Source organism: Microcebus murinus, chromosome 9 (assembly GCF_040939455.1).
Source record: "Microcebus murinus isolate Inina chromosome 9, M.murinus_Inina_mat1.0, whole genome shotgun sequence".
Lineage (NCBI taxonomy): Eukaryota > Metazoa > Chordata > Mammalia > Primates > Cheirogaleidae > Microcebus > Microcebus murinus.
The window spans coordinates 58059534-58074498 of NC_134112.1; the positions used below are offsets into that span (position 1 = coordinate 58059534).

General features: G+C 34.3%; 1 protein-coding gene across 4 annotated transcripts in view; it reads left to right on the plus strand.

The window, feature by feature from the left end:
• Positions 1-14965, plus strand: part of MAGI2 (membrane associated guanylate kinase, WW and PDZ domain containing 2) — a 1296878-nt gene that overhangs the window by 466094 nt on the left and 815819 nt on the right. The gene's annotated exons all lie outside the window — the stretch shown is intronic.

Consider the following 14965-nt stretch of genomic DNA (forward strand, 5'->3'; position numbering starts at 1 on the left):
GAAAGTCTGATTCAGATAGTATAACATAATTTTAAAGTAAATAAAAGAAGATAAGGAAAACAATAACAAAGAAAAGTCAGTTATTACAAACTTGGGAGAGGAGTCACTTTTGAAAGGGGGTTTACAAACCAACTTATTAAAACATAGGCCATAGACTTCTTTAGTTCTTTGAGATTATTGGTAAAGAGTGCAAAGGTTTGTATGTAGCAAGGGAAATGAGTCCAGAACAAAGTCTAAATATTGAACATGCATAATGAAAATATTATAGTATTTATTTTCCTAATAAGTCATCTAAGTCAAGATTTTACTTTGCTCAAGAATAGAACTTTTTCCTGAGGAACTAGAGACATTTTATATCAAATTATGTTTACTGTTTCTAAAAGTATTTAAAATGCAAAGAATTAAAAAATATGTGAAGGATAAGTGTAAACACAGACCAAAATAACCAGTACTGCTTTCCCAGGTTAGGAAGTTAGAATATTATACTGATGATGTGCTTGGAGCCTTGCCATAGTTAATTTGGCAAGAGAAAAGCACCACAACTTCTTCTAACTTGAAATGTTTCCTGCAAGATCAATAGGGGGGAGGGGCAATGTTTTGTGCATTTAGAAGAATATTTAAAATATGTCCTTTATTTCACAGAATCAAATTACATACAGATTTTACTCATTTTCTGTAATCAAGGGTGTTTATTGCCTTGTTGCTATTATTCCAGGCATTCTACATATATATTAATACCTAAGGATTTTTAATTGCATAATAGACACCAAATGAAGAATGAGGGGACAGTTTTCACTTGGTTGATTCCAAGATTTGACTTGGATATAATTTACATCTATTGTAAAATCAGAAATGTGTTTCCTGGGGCTCTCAATACATGTGTGTGAATATGTAATGTGTTAATGAGGGTGAGTGATGATTGGAAGAGATTTAGAAGGGAATATAAAGGCCCTGAGATCTAGTATTTATAACATTAGCTTATCTTTAAAAGGGTAATTAGCATACCTTCCTATATCAGAATCATTATTTCAACTGATAATAATAAAATGAAGTGTTTTGATGAAAATTGTGAGCACTTTAGTACTGTTTAGTTTAAAGGATTTAGAAAGGAAGTTAACAAAAGAGAGAATGCTCCTGATCAGAGAAAAAATTTAAAATGCACAAATACTTGAAAGATTTATTGAGATAGTAACCACAGTTCAAAGCTCATGTTAATATTCATAGTTGTTTTTATTCATACTCCTCTGGGCCGTTTCTTCTTCAATTAGTTATTTTATTTACTCACTATGATAGAAAAGTACACCCCATATTGAGTCGTTTTATGGTAGGGACTTACAACCATCCATCTTTGGAAAGTTGTTTGGTTACTGTTATAGAATGGTTCTTGTCTGTTTAAAGTTTGAGAAAAAAACTCTGCTACCAGGAAGTTGGCTTACAGACAGTCTGTGACTTGCATCTTGGGGTAAAGAAGTGCTAGGATAGAATTACCCTGCAGCAAATAATCCCCCGATTCTCTCTTTGGGGCCCTAAACTCAAGATTTAATTGTCAAACATCCAGAGGATTCTCTTTCTGGGTCTAGGGGAAAAGTCATTCCTTTCATTTCCTCTCTGTACAACATTCTACAGCAGTTTTCTATATATATTTTCTGGTAGAATATTAGATATATAATATGTTTTCAATAGGTACTTGTTAATCAGTCTGAAAAACATCTAGCTAACTGCTGAGATTCACACAATATTCAATGATGAAATTTCTTCTGGAATCTGAAGGTTATTCTTAGCACTCTCAGCATTAGCAGCTTATTTTCTTTTTCTATATTGATTTGGTTTCAAAAACATGAACTATATAAAATAAGTGAGATTATTTGTAATCAGTTTCTCACCATATATCCATTCTTCCTATTTTAGGATATCATCACTGTCATTTTATATCCAAATCAGAAAACTGAAGCCTGATTTGTTGATTTAATTTGAGGGGACAAAAACAATAAACCTTTCTGCATGTCCAAAAAGGCTCCCAGAGTTTTCCACCAAGCTGTTTTGAAGAATTACTGTCAATCAATTGTGACAACAACAGAGACCATTCCATGAACTACCAGAATGTAAATACTGGCATACTTACTATTTCAGCAACTATGGTGCCATATGTTTATGTAAAACAAATCTAATGACATCCTTCTTCTCCTAAGTAGATTCTGAAGATTCTCTCTCTGTTGACTGATAGTAATTCTGGTATCTAGGGCATGGCCCACAGGACCCCAGCATTCTACTCCAACTTCACTTTCTGCCTCTCCACCAATATACCTGACATTCCAAACAAACCCAATTTCCCAAATATATTGCATTTTTGTCCTAACTTCCTGTCTTTGCAAATGCTGTTTTTACCTAGAACACCTTTCACCTTTCCTTTTTCTTTAGAAAATTCTTACTTATCTTTTCACATTGAACTCAAATATTCCCTTCTCTGTCAAGTCTCTTTTCATCCCATTCAAAAGAGAGTCAATTGATCTTTCTTCTTGTGGCTTTATATAATGAATTTATTCAGTGTTTTAAATGGTTAAATATATCTTGGCTTAGTCATTTATTTGTTTGTGTCTTGTTTTGTTTTAATTAAGTTTTGAGATACCCCTCCCTTCCCTCCTGAAACATTTCGGCTTATCAGACATTGTTTATCTCTTTTCTTGCCAAATGGATTTGGGAAACTTACTGGGAAAAATAGAGACCTAATTGTTAAATAGAAAGAGATAATTCTGAATCCTGTAAAAATAAAAGTCATGTAGATGAATATACTTAGATCTCTGAGCTTTCAGAAAGCCAAAGGAAAAAAAAAAAGGAATTCTATTTGATAGCAGAATTAAACTTTATTTACTTCATTATGAAATCCTAATCTTATATGTAGTGTACAAAAGTCAGTAAGATACTTGACTAGAAAAATTATACTATATTTTTGGCAACTATATTTTCCTTCTAAGTTGCAAACTTGGAAAAAATTGTTAGAATAAAACCAAAATCCTAGGAAATTCACTACCAAGATTTTAATCCATGCTAGGAAAAGATATGAAACCCACTAATATGGTCTGAGGAAAGATTAAACAAATGTACCTGAGGGTAATAATCATTATTAAGTATTGAGAAAACATGATATTCTCTATTAAATGTTAATTCTTCTCCCTAACCCAAACCCAACAGAAGGAAGCTTTAGCATCTGGTATAGGAAAGAAAACCAAAGATAACCAGGGGACCCTTTACACCTAAGGTAGCTCTTCTTTGAAACAGAGGGACCCACTCTATTAAAGAGGGATCATCGTCTTCTGTCCTATCTTTGGAACAATCTCTAATCAGGATTTTCCTGCCTCCATTAGCTTGCTGGCCCTTCACCAGCCTTCCTGCCCCACCCATTTAATACAACTCTGCTTCCAATGTTTTGACTTCTTAGCGTCGGCAATGATGGTTTCAATTGTCTCAATTACTGTTTGTGCTCAAAGCTTTGCTGGACTTTTTTGCTGAACTTCTCTATAATAGTTGTGTCCAAGCCTGCTGAGGCTTTGCCTCCAACCTATCATATGGCTCAAGGCAGAACAATTACTACCATTACTTTTTAAAAAATTATGCGTTTGTATATGTGTGTGTGTATGAAGCTTCCCATTTATAAATTGACTTTAGAGATGTTTATGAATTCTATAAGCTTTATTACAGCCTTTTTTTGTTTGACCAAATACAGTACTACTAACTTGGCTTCAACTCAGGCTTATTTATGAGTTACAAAAGAGAAGTATCAAATTTGTAGAATGTGTAAATAAAAATGTTTGCATCAGTAGGAACATTATAAAAATGCAGTTTAAATAAAAAAATAAAACTAAACAATTTTGAAAAAGAAAAAGTGAAGTCACTGGGTTTCAAGGCTAGGTAAAACATTATAAACTATTTTGGTAGAAATACTCTTCTCCACCCTCTGAGATTGTAACTATTGAAGCACAGATGTGGCTAAAATTACCCTAGGGTGATAATAATGAAATCAACATCAGGTTGATTTCATTAGGATGATCATGGTGATGATGACAATAGAAAAGTGTTATCAAATATCTATTGCAATGGCTTATGCCTATAATCCTAGCATTTTAGGAGGCTGAGGCAAGAGGATCATTTGAAGCAGGAGTTCAAGAGCACCTTGGGCAACATAGTGAAAGCCCATAGCTATATATATATATATATTAATTAGCTGTGGTGGTGCGTACCTATAGTCCTAGCTACTTGGGAGGCTGAGCCAGGAGGATCACTTGAGCCCAGGAATCTGAGGTTGCAGTGAGCTACAATTGTGCCATGGCTCTCCAGCTGGGGTGACAGAGTGAGACCCTGTCTCAATAAAAAAGAAAAACTATTACAAACCTAAAGGTGAAAGTTTCAGCCATCATCTTCAAAATGTAAGTAGGCAAAGGCAATGAAACTTATGCGAAAATGGAGTATAGGCCATCTCAGGTGCCAAAGGAGAAATTTTCTAGCTATGACAGAATCAGCTACCTATCTCATGGAACTATAATAAAGGACATGATGGTGTGGCCATTCCCATAATTACAGTGGGAACACTTCCAAGCCAACCACCACTATGTTGTGATACCCCTTCTCCTCACCCTACATAGAATCTACAAACGTGAGCTTCTAAAGAATATGGATACATTTGGACTCTTAATCACCTTGGTTCAGAATTTCTGCCCTATTGGTTAAAATTACTCACTATATGAGTTACATTTCATACAAAAAAGAAGGGAAAAAATGGATGCTTGTTTTCTTCCAGATGTCTTAGAATTGATTTTTCTGATATTTTAGTATTTATTGGGAGTTTAATGTCATTGGCTTTCATTTCCTTCCATTTGGGAAGCTAGTGGGGCTTAGAAAAAAATAAAGAATATAGTTTTAAATTGTCACTATTTTTGGGGGGGTACTTTTAAAATTAGGTTTACAGGTACAAATTTCTTATTTTTGTTTTAAAAATTGGTTAATTTATTTAAAATCCCCCTTTGACTTTTCTAAGTTGTAATGGTTTGTCTTTGGAAGTAGATATTTCCTTATTGCCTTATATTTTTTCTTTAACATGTGAGAAAATATAGTATACCTGCTTTGAATATCCTGTTTCCTAATAACAGTCCACATTTCCACATTTTTATTATGTAACTTCATTTCTATATTAGTAATAGCTAACTATAGTCAGAAAAATGTTTTTGTACCTGTCTATGTATGTCATTTTTTTTCATGTCTTTGCTTCAATCTTTCTGCCTTCCTTCTCTTCTTTTAATGCCTTCCTTCTGTCTTTTCTTCTATAAATATTAAAGAGTCACCTGCTATGAGTCAGGAACTCTCTTAGGTGTTGAAAGTATGAATCTGGGTAAGACACACTTTTCTGGTTTTAAAGTATCTTTTTTTATTGTGATAAACTCACAGACAAGTTATTCAAGGCCTAGAGAATCACCTAGTAAGGGGTTGGATATTATTGTTAGTATATAACCAACCCATTGCCTCCACACCAGACTAAATAAATGTATTCACTTTCCTTTTCACTGACTTGTCAGAAGTAAAAGCAACAGTCCAAACCACCTGTCCCTTAAATTAGGGGAGATTTATTACTTCTAATTCAAAGGACACTTGCTATAACCAGAAGACCATCATCTATCAGTAAAGACAGCATCCCAGATGTTTATGCTCTATATGATCAACTCGACATCTAAATTATAATAAAATCCTGGAAAGGGCATTCTAAGCAGAGGAAACAGCATGTATGAAGCCATGGAGGTGAGCACTAATAAATTATTGAGCACTTGCTAAGTGCCAGGCAATGCTTTAAGCACTGAACATATATTATCCAGTTAATCATCTTAACCTTATAAGACAGAGGCACAGAGAGGCTAAGTGACCTATCTAAGGTCATACGGCTAGTTAAGTGGCATAGTCAGACTTTGTAGTAAGCACTTGATCACTACTACTTGCGTTGCTCCTAACCTTGGGGGCAAGGTGAGAGGAGTGAGACAGAGAAGGAATTCTAAACAGTTTCCAAATGTTTTGGCTTGAATAACATGGTATCATTAATGAAGATAGCAAGAAATTGGAGGAAGGAGTTTGCAGGGAGAATAAATTTTAGAAATGATGAGCATGTGGTTCCCATGGGATATTCTAACTGGAAGTATCCAGTAAACAATGAGAAATAAAGGTTTGAAACTCAGAGACATTAAGCCTGGGGCTAAGATTATGGGAGTTAGTAGCAACATTTGTAAAATGATGGGGAGGATGAGGTTATAAGGTAGAGTATACAGAAAAGGAAGCTAATTCCTACATACAGAGGTGAAGCCTTGAAAAATGATATACTTTGACAGGCAGATGATGAAAGAGTATCACAGAAGGAAAATAAACATTTTGGAAAATAGGAGATGAACAAGGAGACTTGCCATAGAATTAAAGACCTTCTGTTGGTCTTTTGGGACATTCTTTCTCCTGAAGCTTTTGTAATAATGATAATTAAGAATTACTCCATTATTTAGTTTACTATGCATACACTGTTAACCACAAGCTATAGAGGAGCATATTAGCTTTTAAATTTATTGTCTCATAGCAGTATTAGAAGGCACAGGACTTACGTTTGGTTATATCCTCCCCCACTTAAAAAGAAAAGTTTTTTCTCCCATTTTTCAGATCCCCTGGGATTGTTGATTTTTTTCATAGAATTTTTAAATTCTTAGGCTAATTTTATGTTCCATATTTTCTGAAATTTCCTTCTGTCATCTTTCTTTTCATCTGAAATTTTCTTGCCATTTCATTCACAGCCTCTAGCATCCTTCCCTTGTTCTTCTGGCAAAATACTATTTCTCTATGCATAAATTTCATTTTTCTCCTGCGCTTAGTGTTAGACGATGATTATGTTAATGGCCTAGGACTCAACAAAGCATAGTGAAGATTCAGCCACTGGTTTAACTCTGATGAATCCTTCTGTACTTCTTTGAATGAGCTGTTCCACTTATTACAAAGCTGAACTGACGTAAGTTCTAGAGATGTAGTTAAAAAGAAAACAAAAATGGCATTGATAAATGACAGAGGATTTATGTGCAGCCCTCAAGTGTTTTGAAATTTTAAAAACTTACAGACAGTGATTTGATGCTGCTGACTTCATCGTGCAGCACCAAATAAAGAAGAGGATAGTTATATATCATTAAATATTTAGTAATTAGTGTTAAATATCTCAAGTTGTTCAGCTAGTTCCAATTTATTCAGGGCAAATACTGCATAATTTCCTGTGTCCAGCCACATACATGTGTGTGCACATGCACATGCTTTTCCTTTGGTGACAATGTGTAAAGAGGTGGCAGAAACAATTTTCGTTGAAATATCTTCCAGGGGATTTAAAAGATATGGCATCAAATTAATGGAACTACCATAAAGAATGAAAGGTATGGCCTTCATGGCTTTATTTTCTCACTCCATTATTTTTTATGATTAATCTATATTGCCACTATGTTCCACTGATTGTGACAGATGGACTATGAAGATAAAACAGCTTAAGATTCAGGGACCCCAACTTGCAAAGACTCTGAGAAAGGGGTGTGTTCACACGCTTACATGTTTTTGTAAAAGTTGCAGAAGATACTTTAATGGCAATGAGTTAAGACTGCCTTCTCTTTCCTCTTTCACTTCCCCTCTGTCACTCTTCCCCTCAGGTCAGCTAGTGATGGAATGACCATAAGAATTTTGAAGATCTGACTAAGGGAAAGTTAATCTGGGAAGTCCATATGCTTTTCTCCAAGATCCAGTCTCTAAAATGTTTAAACGTGTTCTGTATTGTCGCTAATATCTCTCCCAATATTTTGGGGGGTGTTTAGCTTTTTATAGATCCTAGTGTTTGTTTCTGTTGGTTGACTGGAAAACTACCAACAGGGGTCCAATTGATCTATTATCTTTCATATCAACATCTTATTTACTTACAGGATATATCCCTTTCAAGTCAAAGGAAATGTTGTATATTTTACACAAACAACCCACTAAAGAGTTCTGTTGGTTTTCTCTATGTGAGATTGCCATAGTTTTCTTGTTCAGTTCAATTGTTCTCATGGGTTAAAGAGTTGTACTCATATGAATGGATTCTATTGTTTTTAATTGCCGTGAACTTGAGTCTATGAGTATGATCCAACAAGGTGAGTTAAATATTTGATTAGAGGCAAATTAATTATTCCCAATGTTGCCACCATATATTTGCTTATACTGACACACTATTAATTGGTTTTCTTCTAAAGCAAATAATTTATTATAGAATTATTGTATTTTAAAATCTGAATGACATAATGGCATGAGGTGAACATAGACATGTGGTGCATTGGAAAATATTATTTTACCAGCCAGCAACTTAAAAGTGTTCATATTCTCTTTTTCAAAATGGTATGATTAGGCCCAGCCCTAGTGCGTATAATGTATTCAGAGTGTCAAAAACTCCCCAGGAAAGCTAAACATCATCTTGGAGCAAGTAGTGTAGCTTTTTGCATTCATATTTAGGGGAAAATGAGAATTTAGAGGAGAATACAAATAACAACTATAAAGTTGTCTGAGAGGAAATGAAAAGGTAAATATTATTTTAATAATCTCATGATTTCTCCTTGGTTTTACACTTTCAATAAAGTTTCCAAAATACATACACACATATATGGTAAATTTGGCTAGATTATTTCATTCAATTTTAGTTTTTTTATTGCTGGATGTAAAAGAAATTATTTCATTGGATCAGCTTTATTTCCATCTGCTCCTTATGGGCTGAGAAAATAGAAAACTAGCAAAATATAACAGAGGAATACATATCCTCTGGCAGTAACATATTTTTCTGTCAAAGAATCGCTTGTTTCCTGAAAGAATAAAATTTGACTAAATGTCAGAGGAATTCTTTTTCCTTAAAACAACTTACTTTTTGTTTGACAAGAAGTGATCATTTAATCTCCTGTATTGTGAATAAGAGCCCTCTTACTTCAATAAAAGCATTTTTCATTTGAGTCTAGCTGGGTCTACATGACATCAACAAAAGTGATGAATTCATGCAATGATTCTAACTATCTCTGGTATCACTGGACACCAAAATAACCAAAGTGTTTGCCTTAATGTTTCAACAGGTTATTTAGTTCTGCCACTTCCAAGGGAAAAAACTCTAGCTTCATTATTGCTTCTTGACAATGATGATATAATGATAATAATATTGAGTGGCATCTATTTTTAAGCTTTTCACCAGATGTCCTCAGTACTGTGAAGGGACAATGGGTTTTCCCCCCTTTTGAAAGCATTCTATCACACACTTGTATGCATTACATCTAATATAGCAGTCTATAATATTGCTTGATTTACAAACAATAAGCTTATTCAGAAGAAAATTGTCAAATTAGAGTGTGTGTTGTGTTACACTGAATTTTTCAAATCACAATAAAATATAGGGTGGCTTATTCTTTCAAATCACTAACAGAAAAAAAATTAGGATTAATTAAAATCCCTACAACTTGGACTTATGGATGTTATAAAGGGGTCTTTTTCAGATTTAATGAAAATAAAAATGGTGGAAGGACTTGGGTTTAAGGTGTGTTTCCTATAATGCTGCTGAATCTTAGGTGATATGTGCCCACTCCTGACTAATCCATCTTGCAACAGATGCCAGAATTAGCAAGATGGCTGCTTGGCTTTAGGTTTGCCATCTGTTGTGAAGCTAATTGGTCTTGCTGTTTTAATCAATGAACTGAAAGAATTCTAGAATTTTCTGGGACTCACGGAACTTGTAGACAACTCATCCTGACTACATATTTATTTATCTATACAACAGGTATTCACTGAGTTTCCACTCTACATCTATCCATATTGGATACAGTGGCAAACCAAAGAATAAAGCTCCTCATCTCATACAGCTCAGGTTTCTGTGAATAAAAGATAAACTAAGAAATAAATATATGATATACTTAATGTGATTAAGTGCTGTAAAGGATAATTAAGTTATATAAATGGATGAAGAGTGGCAACAGTTGGTGCCATGGGAGTATAATCTTAGAATGGTCATGAAGATTTCTGAGGTGACATTTGAGCAAGCATCCAAAGGACATGGAGGGAGAGCTAGAATATTTGGGGTGGATGGAGATTTCAGGTAGAGGGCAGAGCAAGTATAAAGGACCTAAAGAGACCTTGCTTGATGTGTTTGAGGGATAGCAAAGGGGTCAGAGAGGCTGGAGTGGAGCAAGAGGTGGAGCAAGAGGAAGAAGCATATGAATTAGATCAAACAGAAAGCCAGGCACTGGCTCGAAAAGGCCTTAAAGGGAAAGACTTTGAATTTGTATCTAATGGTGATGGGAAACCATCCATGGAGAATTTTGAACCAAGAAATAGAAGGTAAGCTGTGTGTTTTCAAAAGATCCTTGACGGATGCAAGGAATGTATGTACTAGAGGTTGGACATCAGTGGCAGCAGGAAGGCCAGGCAGGGGCACTCCTAGGGCTCATTTAGACATGGCAGTGGTTTGAACTCGAGTGGTAGCAATGTAGCTTGGTGGAAATAGGGATTAACTCAAGGATTTCACTAAATTGTGTATGTAGATTAACATAACAGAAAAGAGACTCATTTCAAGTAAGCTGAGAAAGTATTTGTTCTCTTCTACTTTAGTAAATGGATCTCAGAATACATCCACTGTTAGAAGGCCTTCTCAAGTGCAATCGACATTTTAAATGATAGTGAACTGTCATTGAAGTGTTGAGTGAGGTTGCCAGGAGAAGCCAGTTCTCCAGAAGAAAAAGCCCTAATTAATAGTGTTTGTCAATTCCCAGCATGTAAATACTGCTACAATGGCCAAATTCAACTAATATCACTGAATGTGAAGTTGAAAAAGATATACAATAAAATATCACTATGTAACATTTCCCTCATAAAAATAAAATAGATACGAATATCTTCAAGAGTATTAATAATAGTAAAATGTAGTAAAATAAGTAGGAAATGATGAGTTTGAGTATATACATTTATTTTTTATGTAATTTATTTAATTATAAGTTTATATGGTTTAATTTATAATAGTGGATGTGTTTAATATTAGGTCTCAAAATTCCTCAAATTTTTTTTTATGTCAGCATATTGTGGGGGTACAAATGTTAAGGCTACGTATATTGCCCATGCCCCCACTCCCCCCTCGAAAAATTCCTCACATTTAATGATTGGCTCTTGCAAGCCATTTTGGGCTGACTCTAGCATACCACTGCCTTTGACACTATTTGACTCAAGAGGCTCAAGAAAGAGAGTTACAAAGTTTCTAAAAGCATTAGCTGCTGCTATCAATGTAGAAAAATCAAGTCTGAGATCCTACAGACTTTCTGGGAGATTAATGAGATTCTGACCCTCCAATTTGGGAAACATAGCACACGTTTCCATTGGTATGAATTAGAAAGGGTAATTTTTATTTCTTCAGAAGTGTGCTTTGTATATAAGTTACATAAATATGTTTAAGATCAACTTAAAAGTTCTAAAGTATACAATTCCTGTTCAAATGCATTTGGGCTGTATTGTATTTTGGCTGAATTATATTATGATTTAAATTGAATTTGGCCAACTGATCTGGAAACTCAGTTGCTACTTACAAAATGTGTTTCTTTGAACAAATATTCTGGATTGCTTCTAATTTAGAGATGGATATTTGAAACAAAACCACTGGTTGGCAATTTTTATTAGTTATTATTGATTACCTTTTCTATTTGTTATCATAGTTGGTGGCAATGATACCAAAGAAATGATAAACATCAATGAAAATACAAAGTGAAGACCATTATGCTCTAATTGATAAAAGCCAAGGAATCAATTGGCTGAATACATGGATATGTCATTCATGATATATGACACACATTTATAAATATAGTTTTTCCCATTTAGAGGATGGGTTTCCTGAATCATTTCCCATAGATTCAAAACAGAAGACATTTTTATTTAATGTAGTATATGTTGATTTATATTATTTTACAGTGAGGAGCTTTACTGTTTAACTGACCAGATTAATTTATTTGTGTTAGCCTCACTGTATTTCTTTCTTAGATATTTTGTATTGCTCTGACAAGTTTTGAGGACTGGGTAAGTGCTGTAAATTCCAGGAACAACAGCTAACTGGGAGCCTAAAGATAGTTGCAAGTACACCAGGTGCTAGAAATGTATTTATGTAGAAAACAAAATAGATTCTGAAACATAATAGAGATAGATGTGCTCACAGAAATGCAGGAAATAAACGGTGTCCTTCTTATGTCGATTTGCTGAAAGAGAATGAGTTTCTAAATTAACTTGATTTGTCATATAGATTGACAAGCAATTTTCTTCTAAATTTCATTTTAAGAAGAAGTTAGTTCTTACCAAAGCCTAACAATCTTAGTTGAAAAAGAGTCACTTTTTTTAGTTTAAGACATAATTAACTATTGATTGAAAAATCTTCCAAATGCCAAAGCCTATATAATTCGTTATATTTACTTCTAATTCATTTTGTATATGTATTTTAGGAGGATTATAAGCTACCTTATTTAAATTAAATAATTTGTGTAATCCGAACACCCTTTTTCCTCAGAGCTATTAACCTTTAACTCAGTAATACAGAGATTTCCGTATTGAGATTTCTGCTAATGAAACCAAGTGAATCCAGTTAACCATGCTCTTTCAACCTTTTCTTTAGAGAAAATAATGCTTTGAGTTTAAGCTCGGACTCTTGGAGCCTTTGCCTTCATCTTCCTTCTAAATTGCCTGCATGCATTTCCTAGAGCTGATAAACTGTGGAGTGAATCATGAAATGTGGGCCTTGAAGTTAACTTAAAGCACTGCTGTCTTCTATACTGAGTAAAGCTACTTTTTAAAAAAAGCTCTACATAAATGTTTTGTAAAACAATTCTGGTGAATACATGCTCTATTTTGAGTTCTTCATTATCAAAATATTAAAGAGCAGTTTAGTTAAAAGAGAAAAACATCTAGGAAAAGCCAGATACAATTCAGGATGTTGTCATAGTCCATTATCTGTTGCTAGAACTGAATACCTGAGACTAGACAATTTATTAAAGAGAGAAATGTATTTCTAGAGGCTGGGAAGTCCGAGGTCAAGGTGATACATCTGGTGAGGGCCTTCTTGCTGTGAATACTCTCTGTAGAGTTCTAAAGTGGCCCCAGGTATCACATGGCTAAGGGTATACAAGAGCCAATCTGGCTTTTATAAAAGACACACGCTCATTATAACTAACCCATTCCCATGATATCCCATAAATCAATTAACCCGTAAATGGCCAATCATGAAGGCAGAGCTCAATCACCTCTTAAAGACAATACCTCTTAATACTGTTACATTGGGGATTAAGTTTCAACAAGAATTAAAAAGATGAGATGACAAACATTCAAACCATAGCAGATGTTTTCTATTCACTTAAGATCTCTGTTTTGAGGTTTTGGAGATTTTGTTGCTTAAGTTAAAAAATTATTAAATAATCTTGAATGTAGTGGGAGATATCTTGATTTAAATAGTAATGCAGAGAAAAACTCTAATGTGTGACCTTTATCCAGAATATTTTCTTTCTGTTACCTCCTATTTTGGATATTTGAGTTCAGAATATTTAAAATATGCTATTGGATTTGTTTATATTGTACATTTTTCTTGGTTTACATGTTGATATGCCTATTATCTTTTATAAATCTGTTTTTTAATCCTAAATTTAAGCTGGTTTCCTGGACATTTTGTGAAAACTTGCATTTGTATGATGACTTATGATAAAAATGAGTTTCTTACAAATTATGCTACCATCAATCATCCATATAAATTTTGACATCAGTTTAACAAATAAAAGGGCTATTATATAGGAACATGAGGATGGATTATTTTTCCCTTGGGACAGGCCTAATTTTTTTCGTTTTAAGGATAAAAGTTTTTAAAAATTAGTTATATTTTTTCCTACAATTTGGTTGGAAATTTGATTGAAAACTGAAAGTAGTGCATTTCAGTGATGATTTCAGATCCCGATTCTTACATTTACTGGCCATATAACCTTGTAAAATCACTCATCCTCCTTGAGCTTCCATTGTCTATAAAGTTAGTGAAAATCAGCAGCTATTACCTAGAAAAAAAGATTAGGAAACTCTAAAGTGCTCCGCAAGTATTAGCTGTATTTTTCTTGGGTAAATCCAATTTATAAAACAGTAATTATATTGCAGAGATGAAGGAAGAAACATGAGGTACAGGAATGTGTATCTGAATAAAGACACATATGGGGCCTGGCACCGTGGCTTACACCTGTAATCTTAGTGCTTTGGGAGGCTTTGGCAGGAGGATCCCTTGAGGCCAGGAGTTCAAGACCAGCCTGAGCAAGGGCTGGACTCTGTCTCTACAAAAATAGAAAAATATTAGCCAAGCGGAGTAGTGTGTGCCTGTAGTCCCAGCTACTGGGGAGGTAGGGGCAGGATTGTTTGAACCCAGGAGTTTGAGGTGGCAGTGAGCTATGAGGACGCCGCTGCACTCTGGCCTGGGCAAAAGAACAAGACCCTGTCTCAAAAATAAATAAATAAATAAATAGATAGATAAATAAATAAATAAATAAAAAGACACACATAGAACCAGCTGGTTAGTCTTCATTCATGGATCATAGCCACTACTATGATACTGTCATTCATAAAGCGTGTTTTCTTTTTCCAAATGAATTAAAGATGTGAAACGGGAAATATTTATCTGTGGATAATAATATCTGAGTGGATCTCAACCTTTAGCATTATCAGAATCATCAGGCAGACTTGTTAAAATCCTAATTGTTGGGCCTCACTCCCAGAGTTTCTGGCCCACTATGTCAGAATGGGCTGAGAAATTACATTTGTGGAAAGTTCTCTGGTATACTCAAAGCTACCACATTTTGAGAATGACTGACCCTAGACTATGAATAAGAAGAACGTTTTAAAAATTCCAGTTAATCATTTAGTAAAA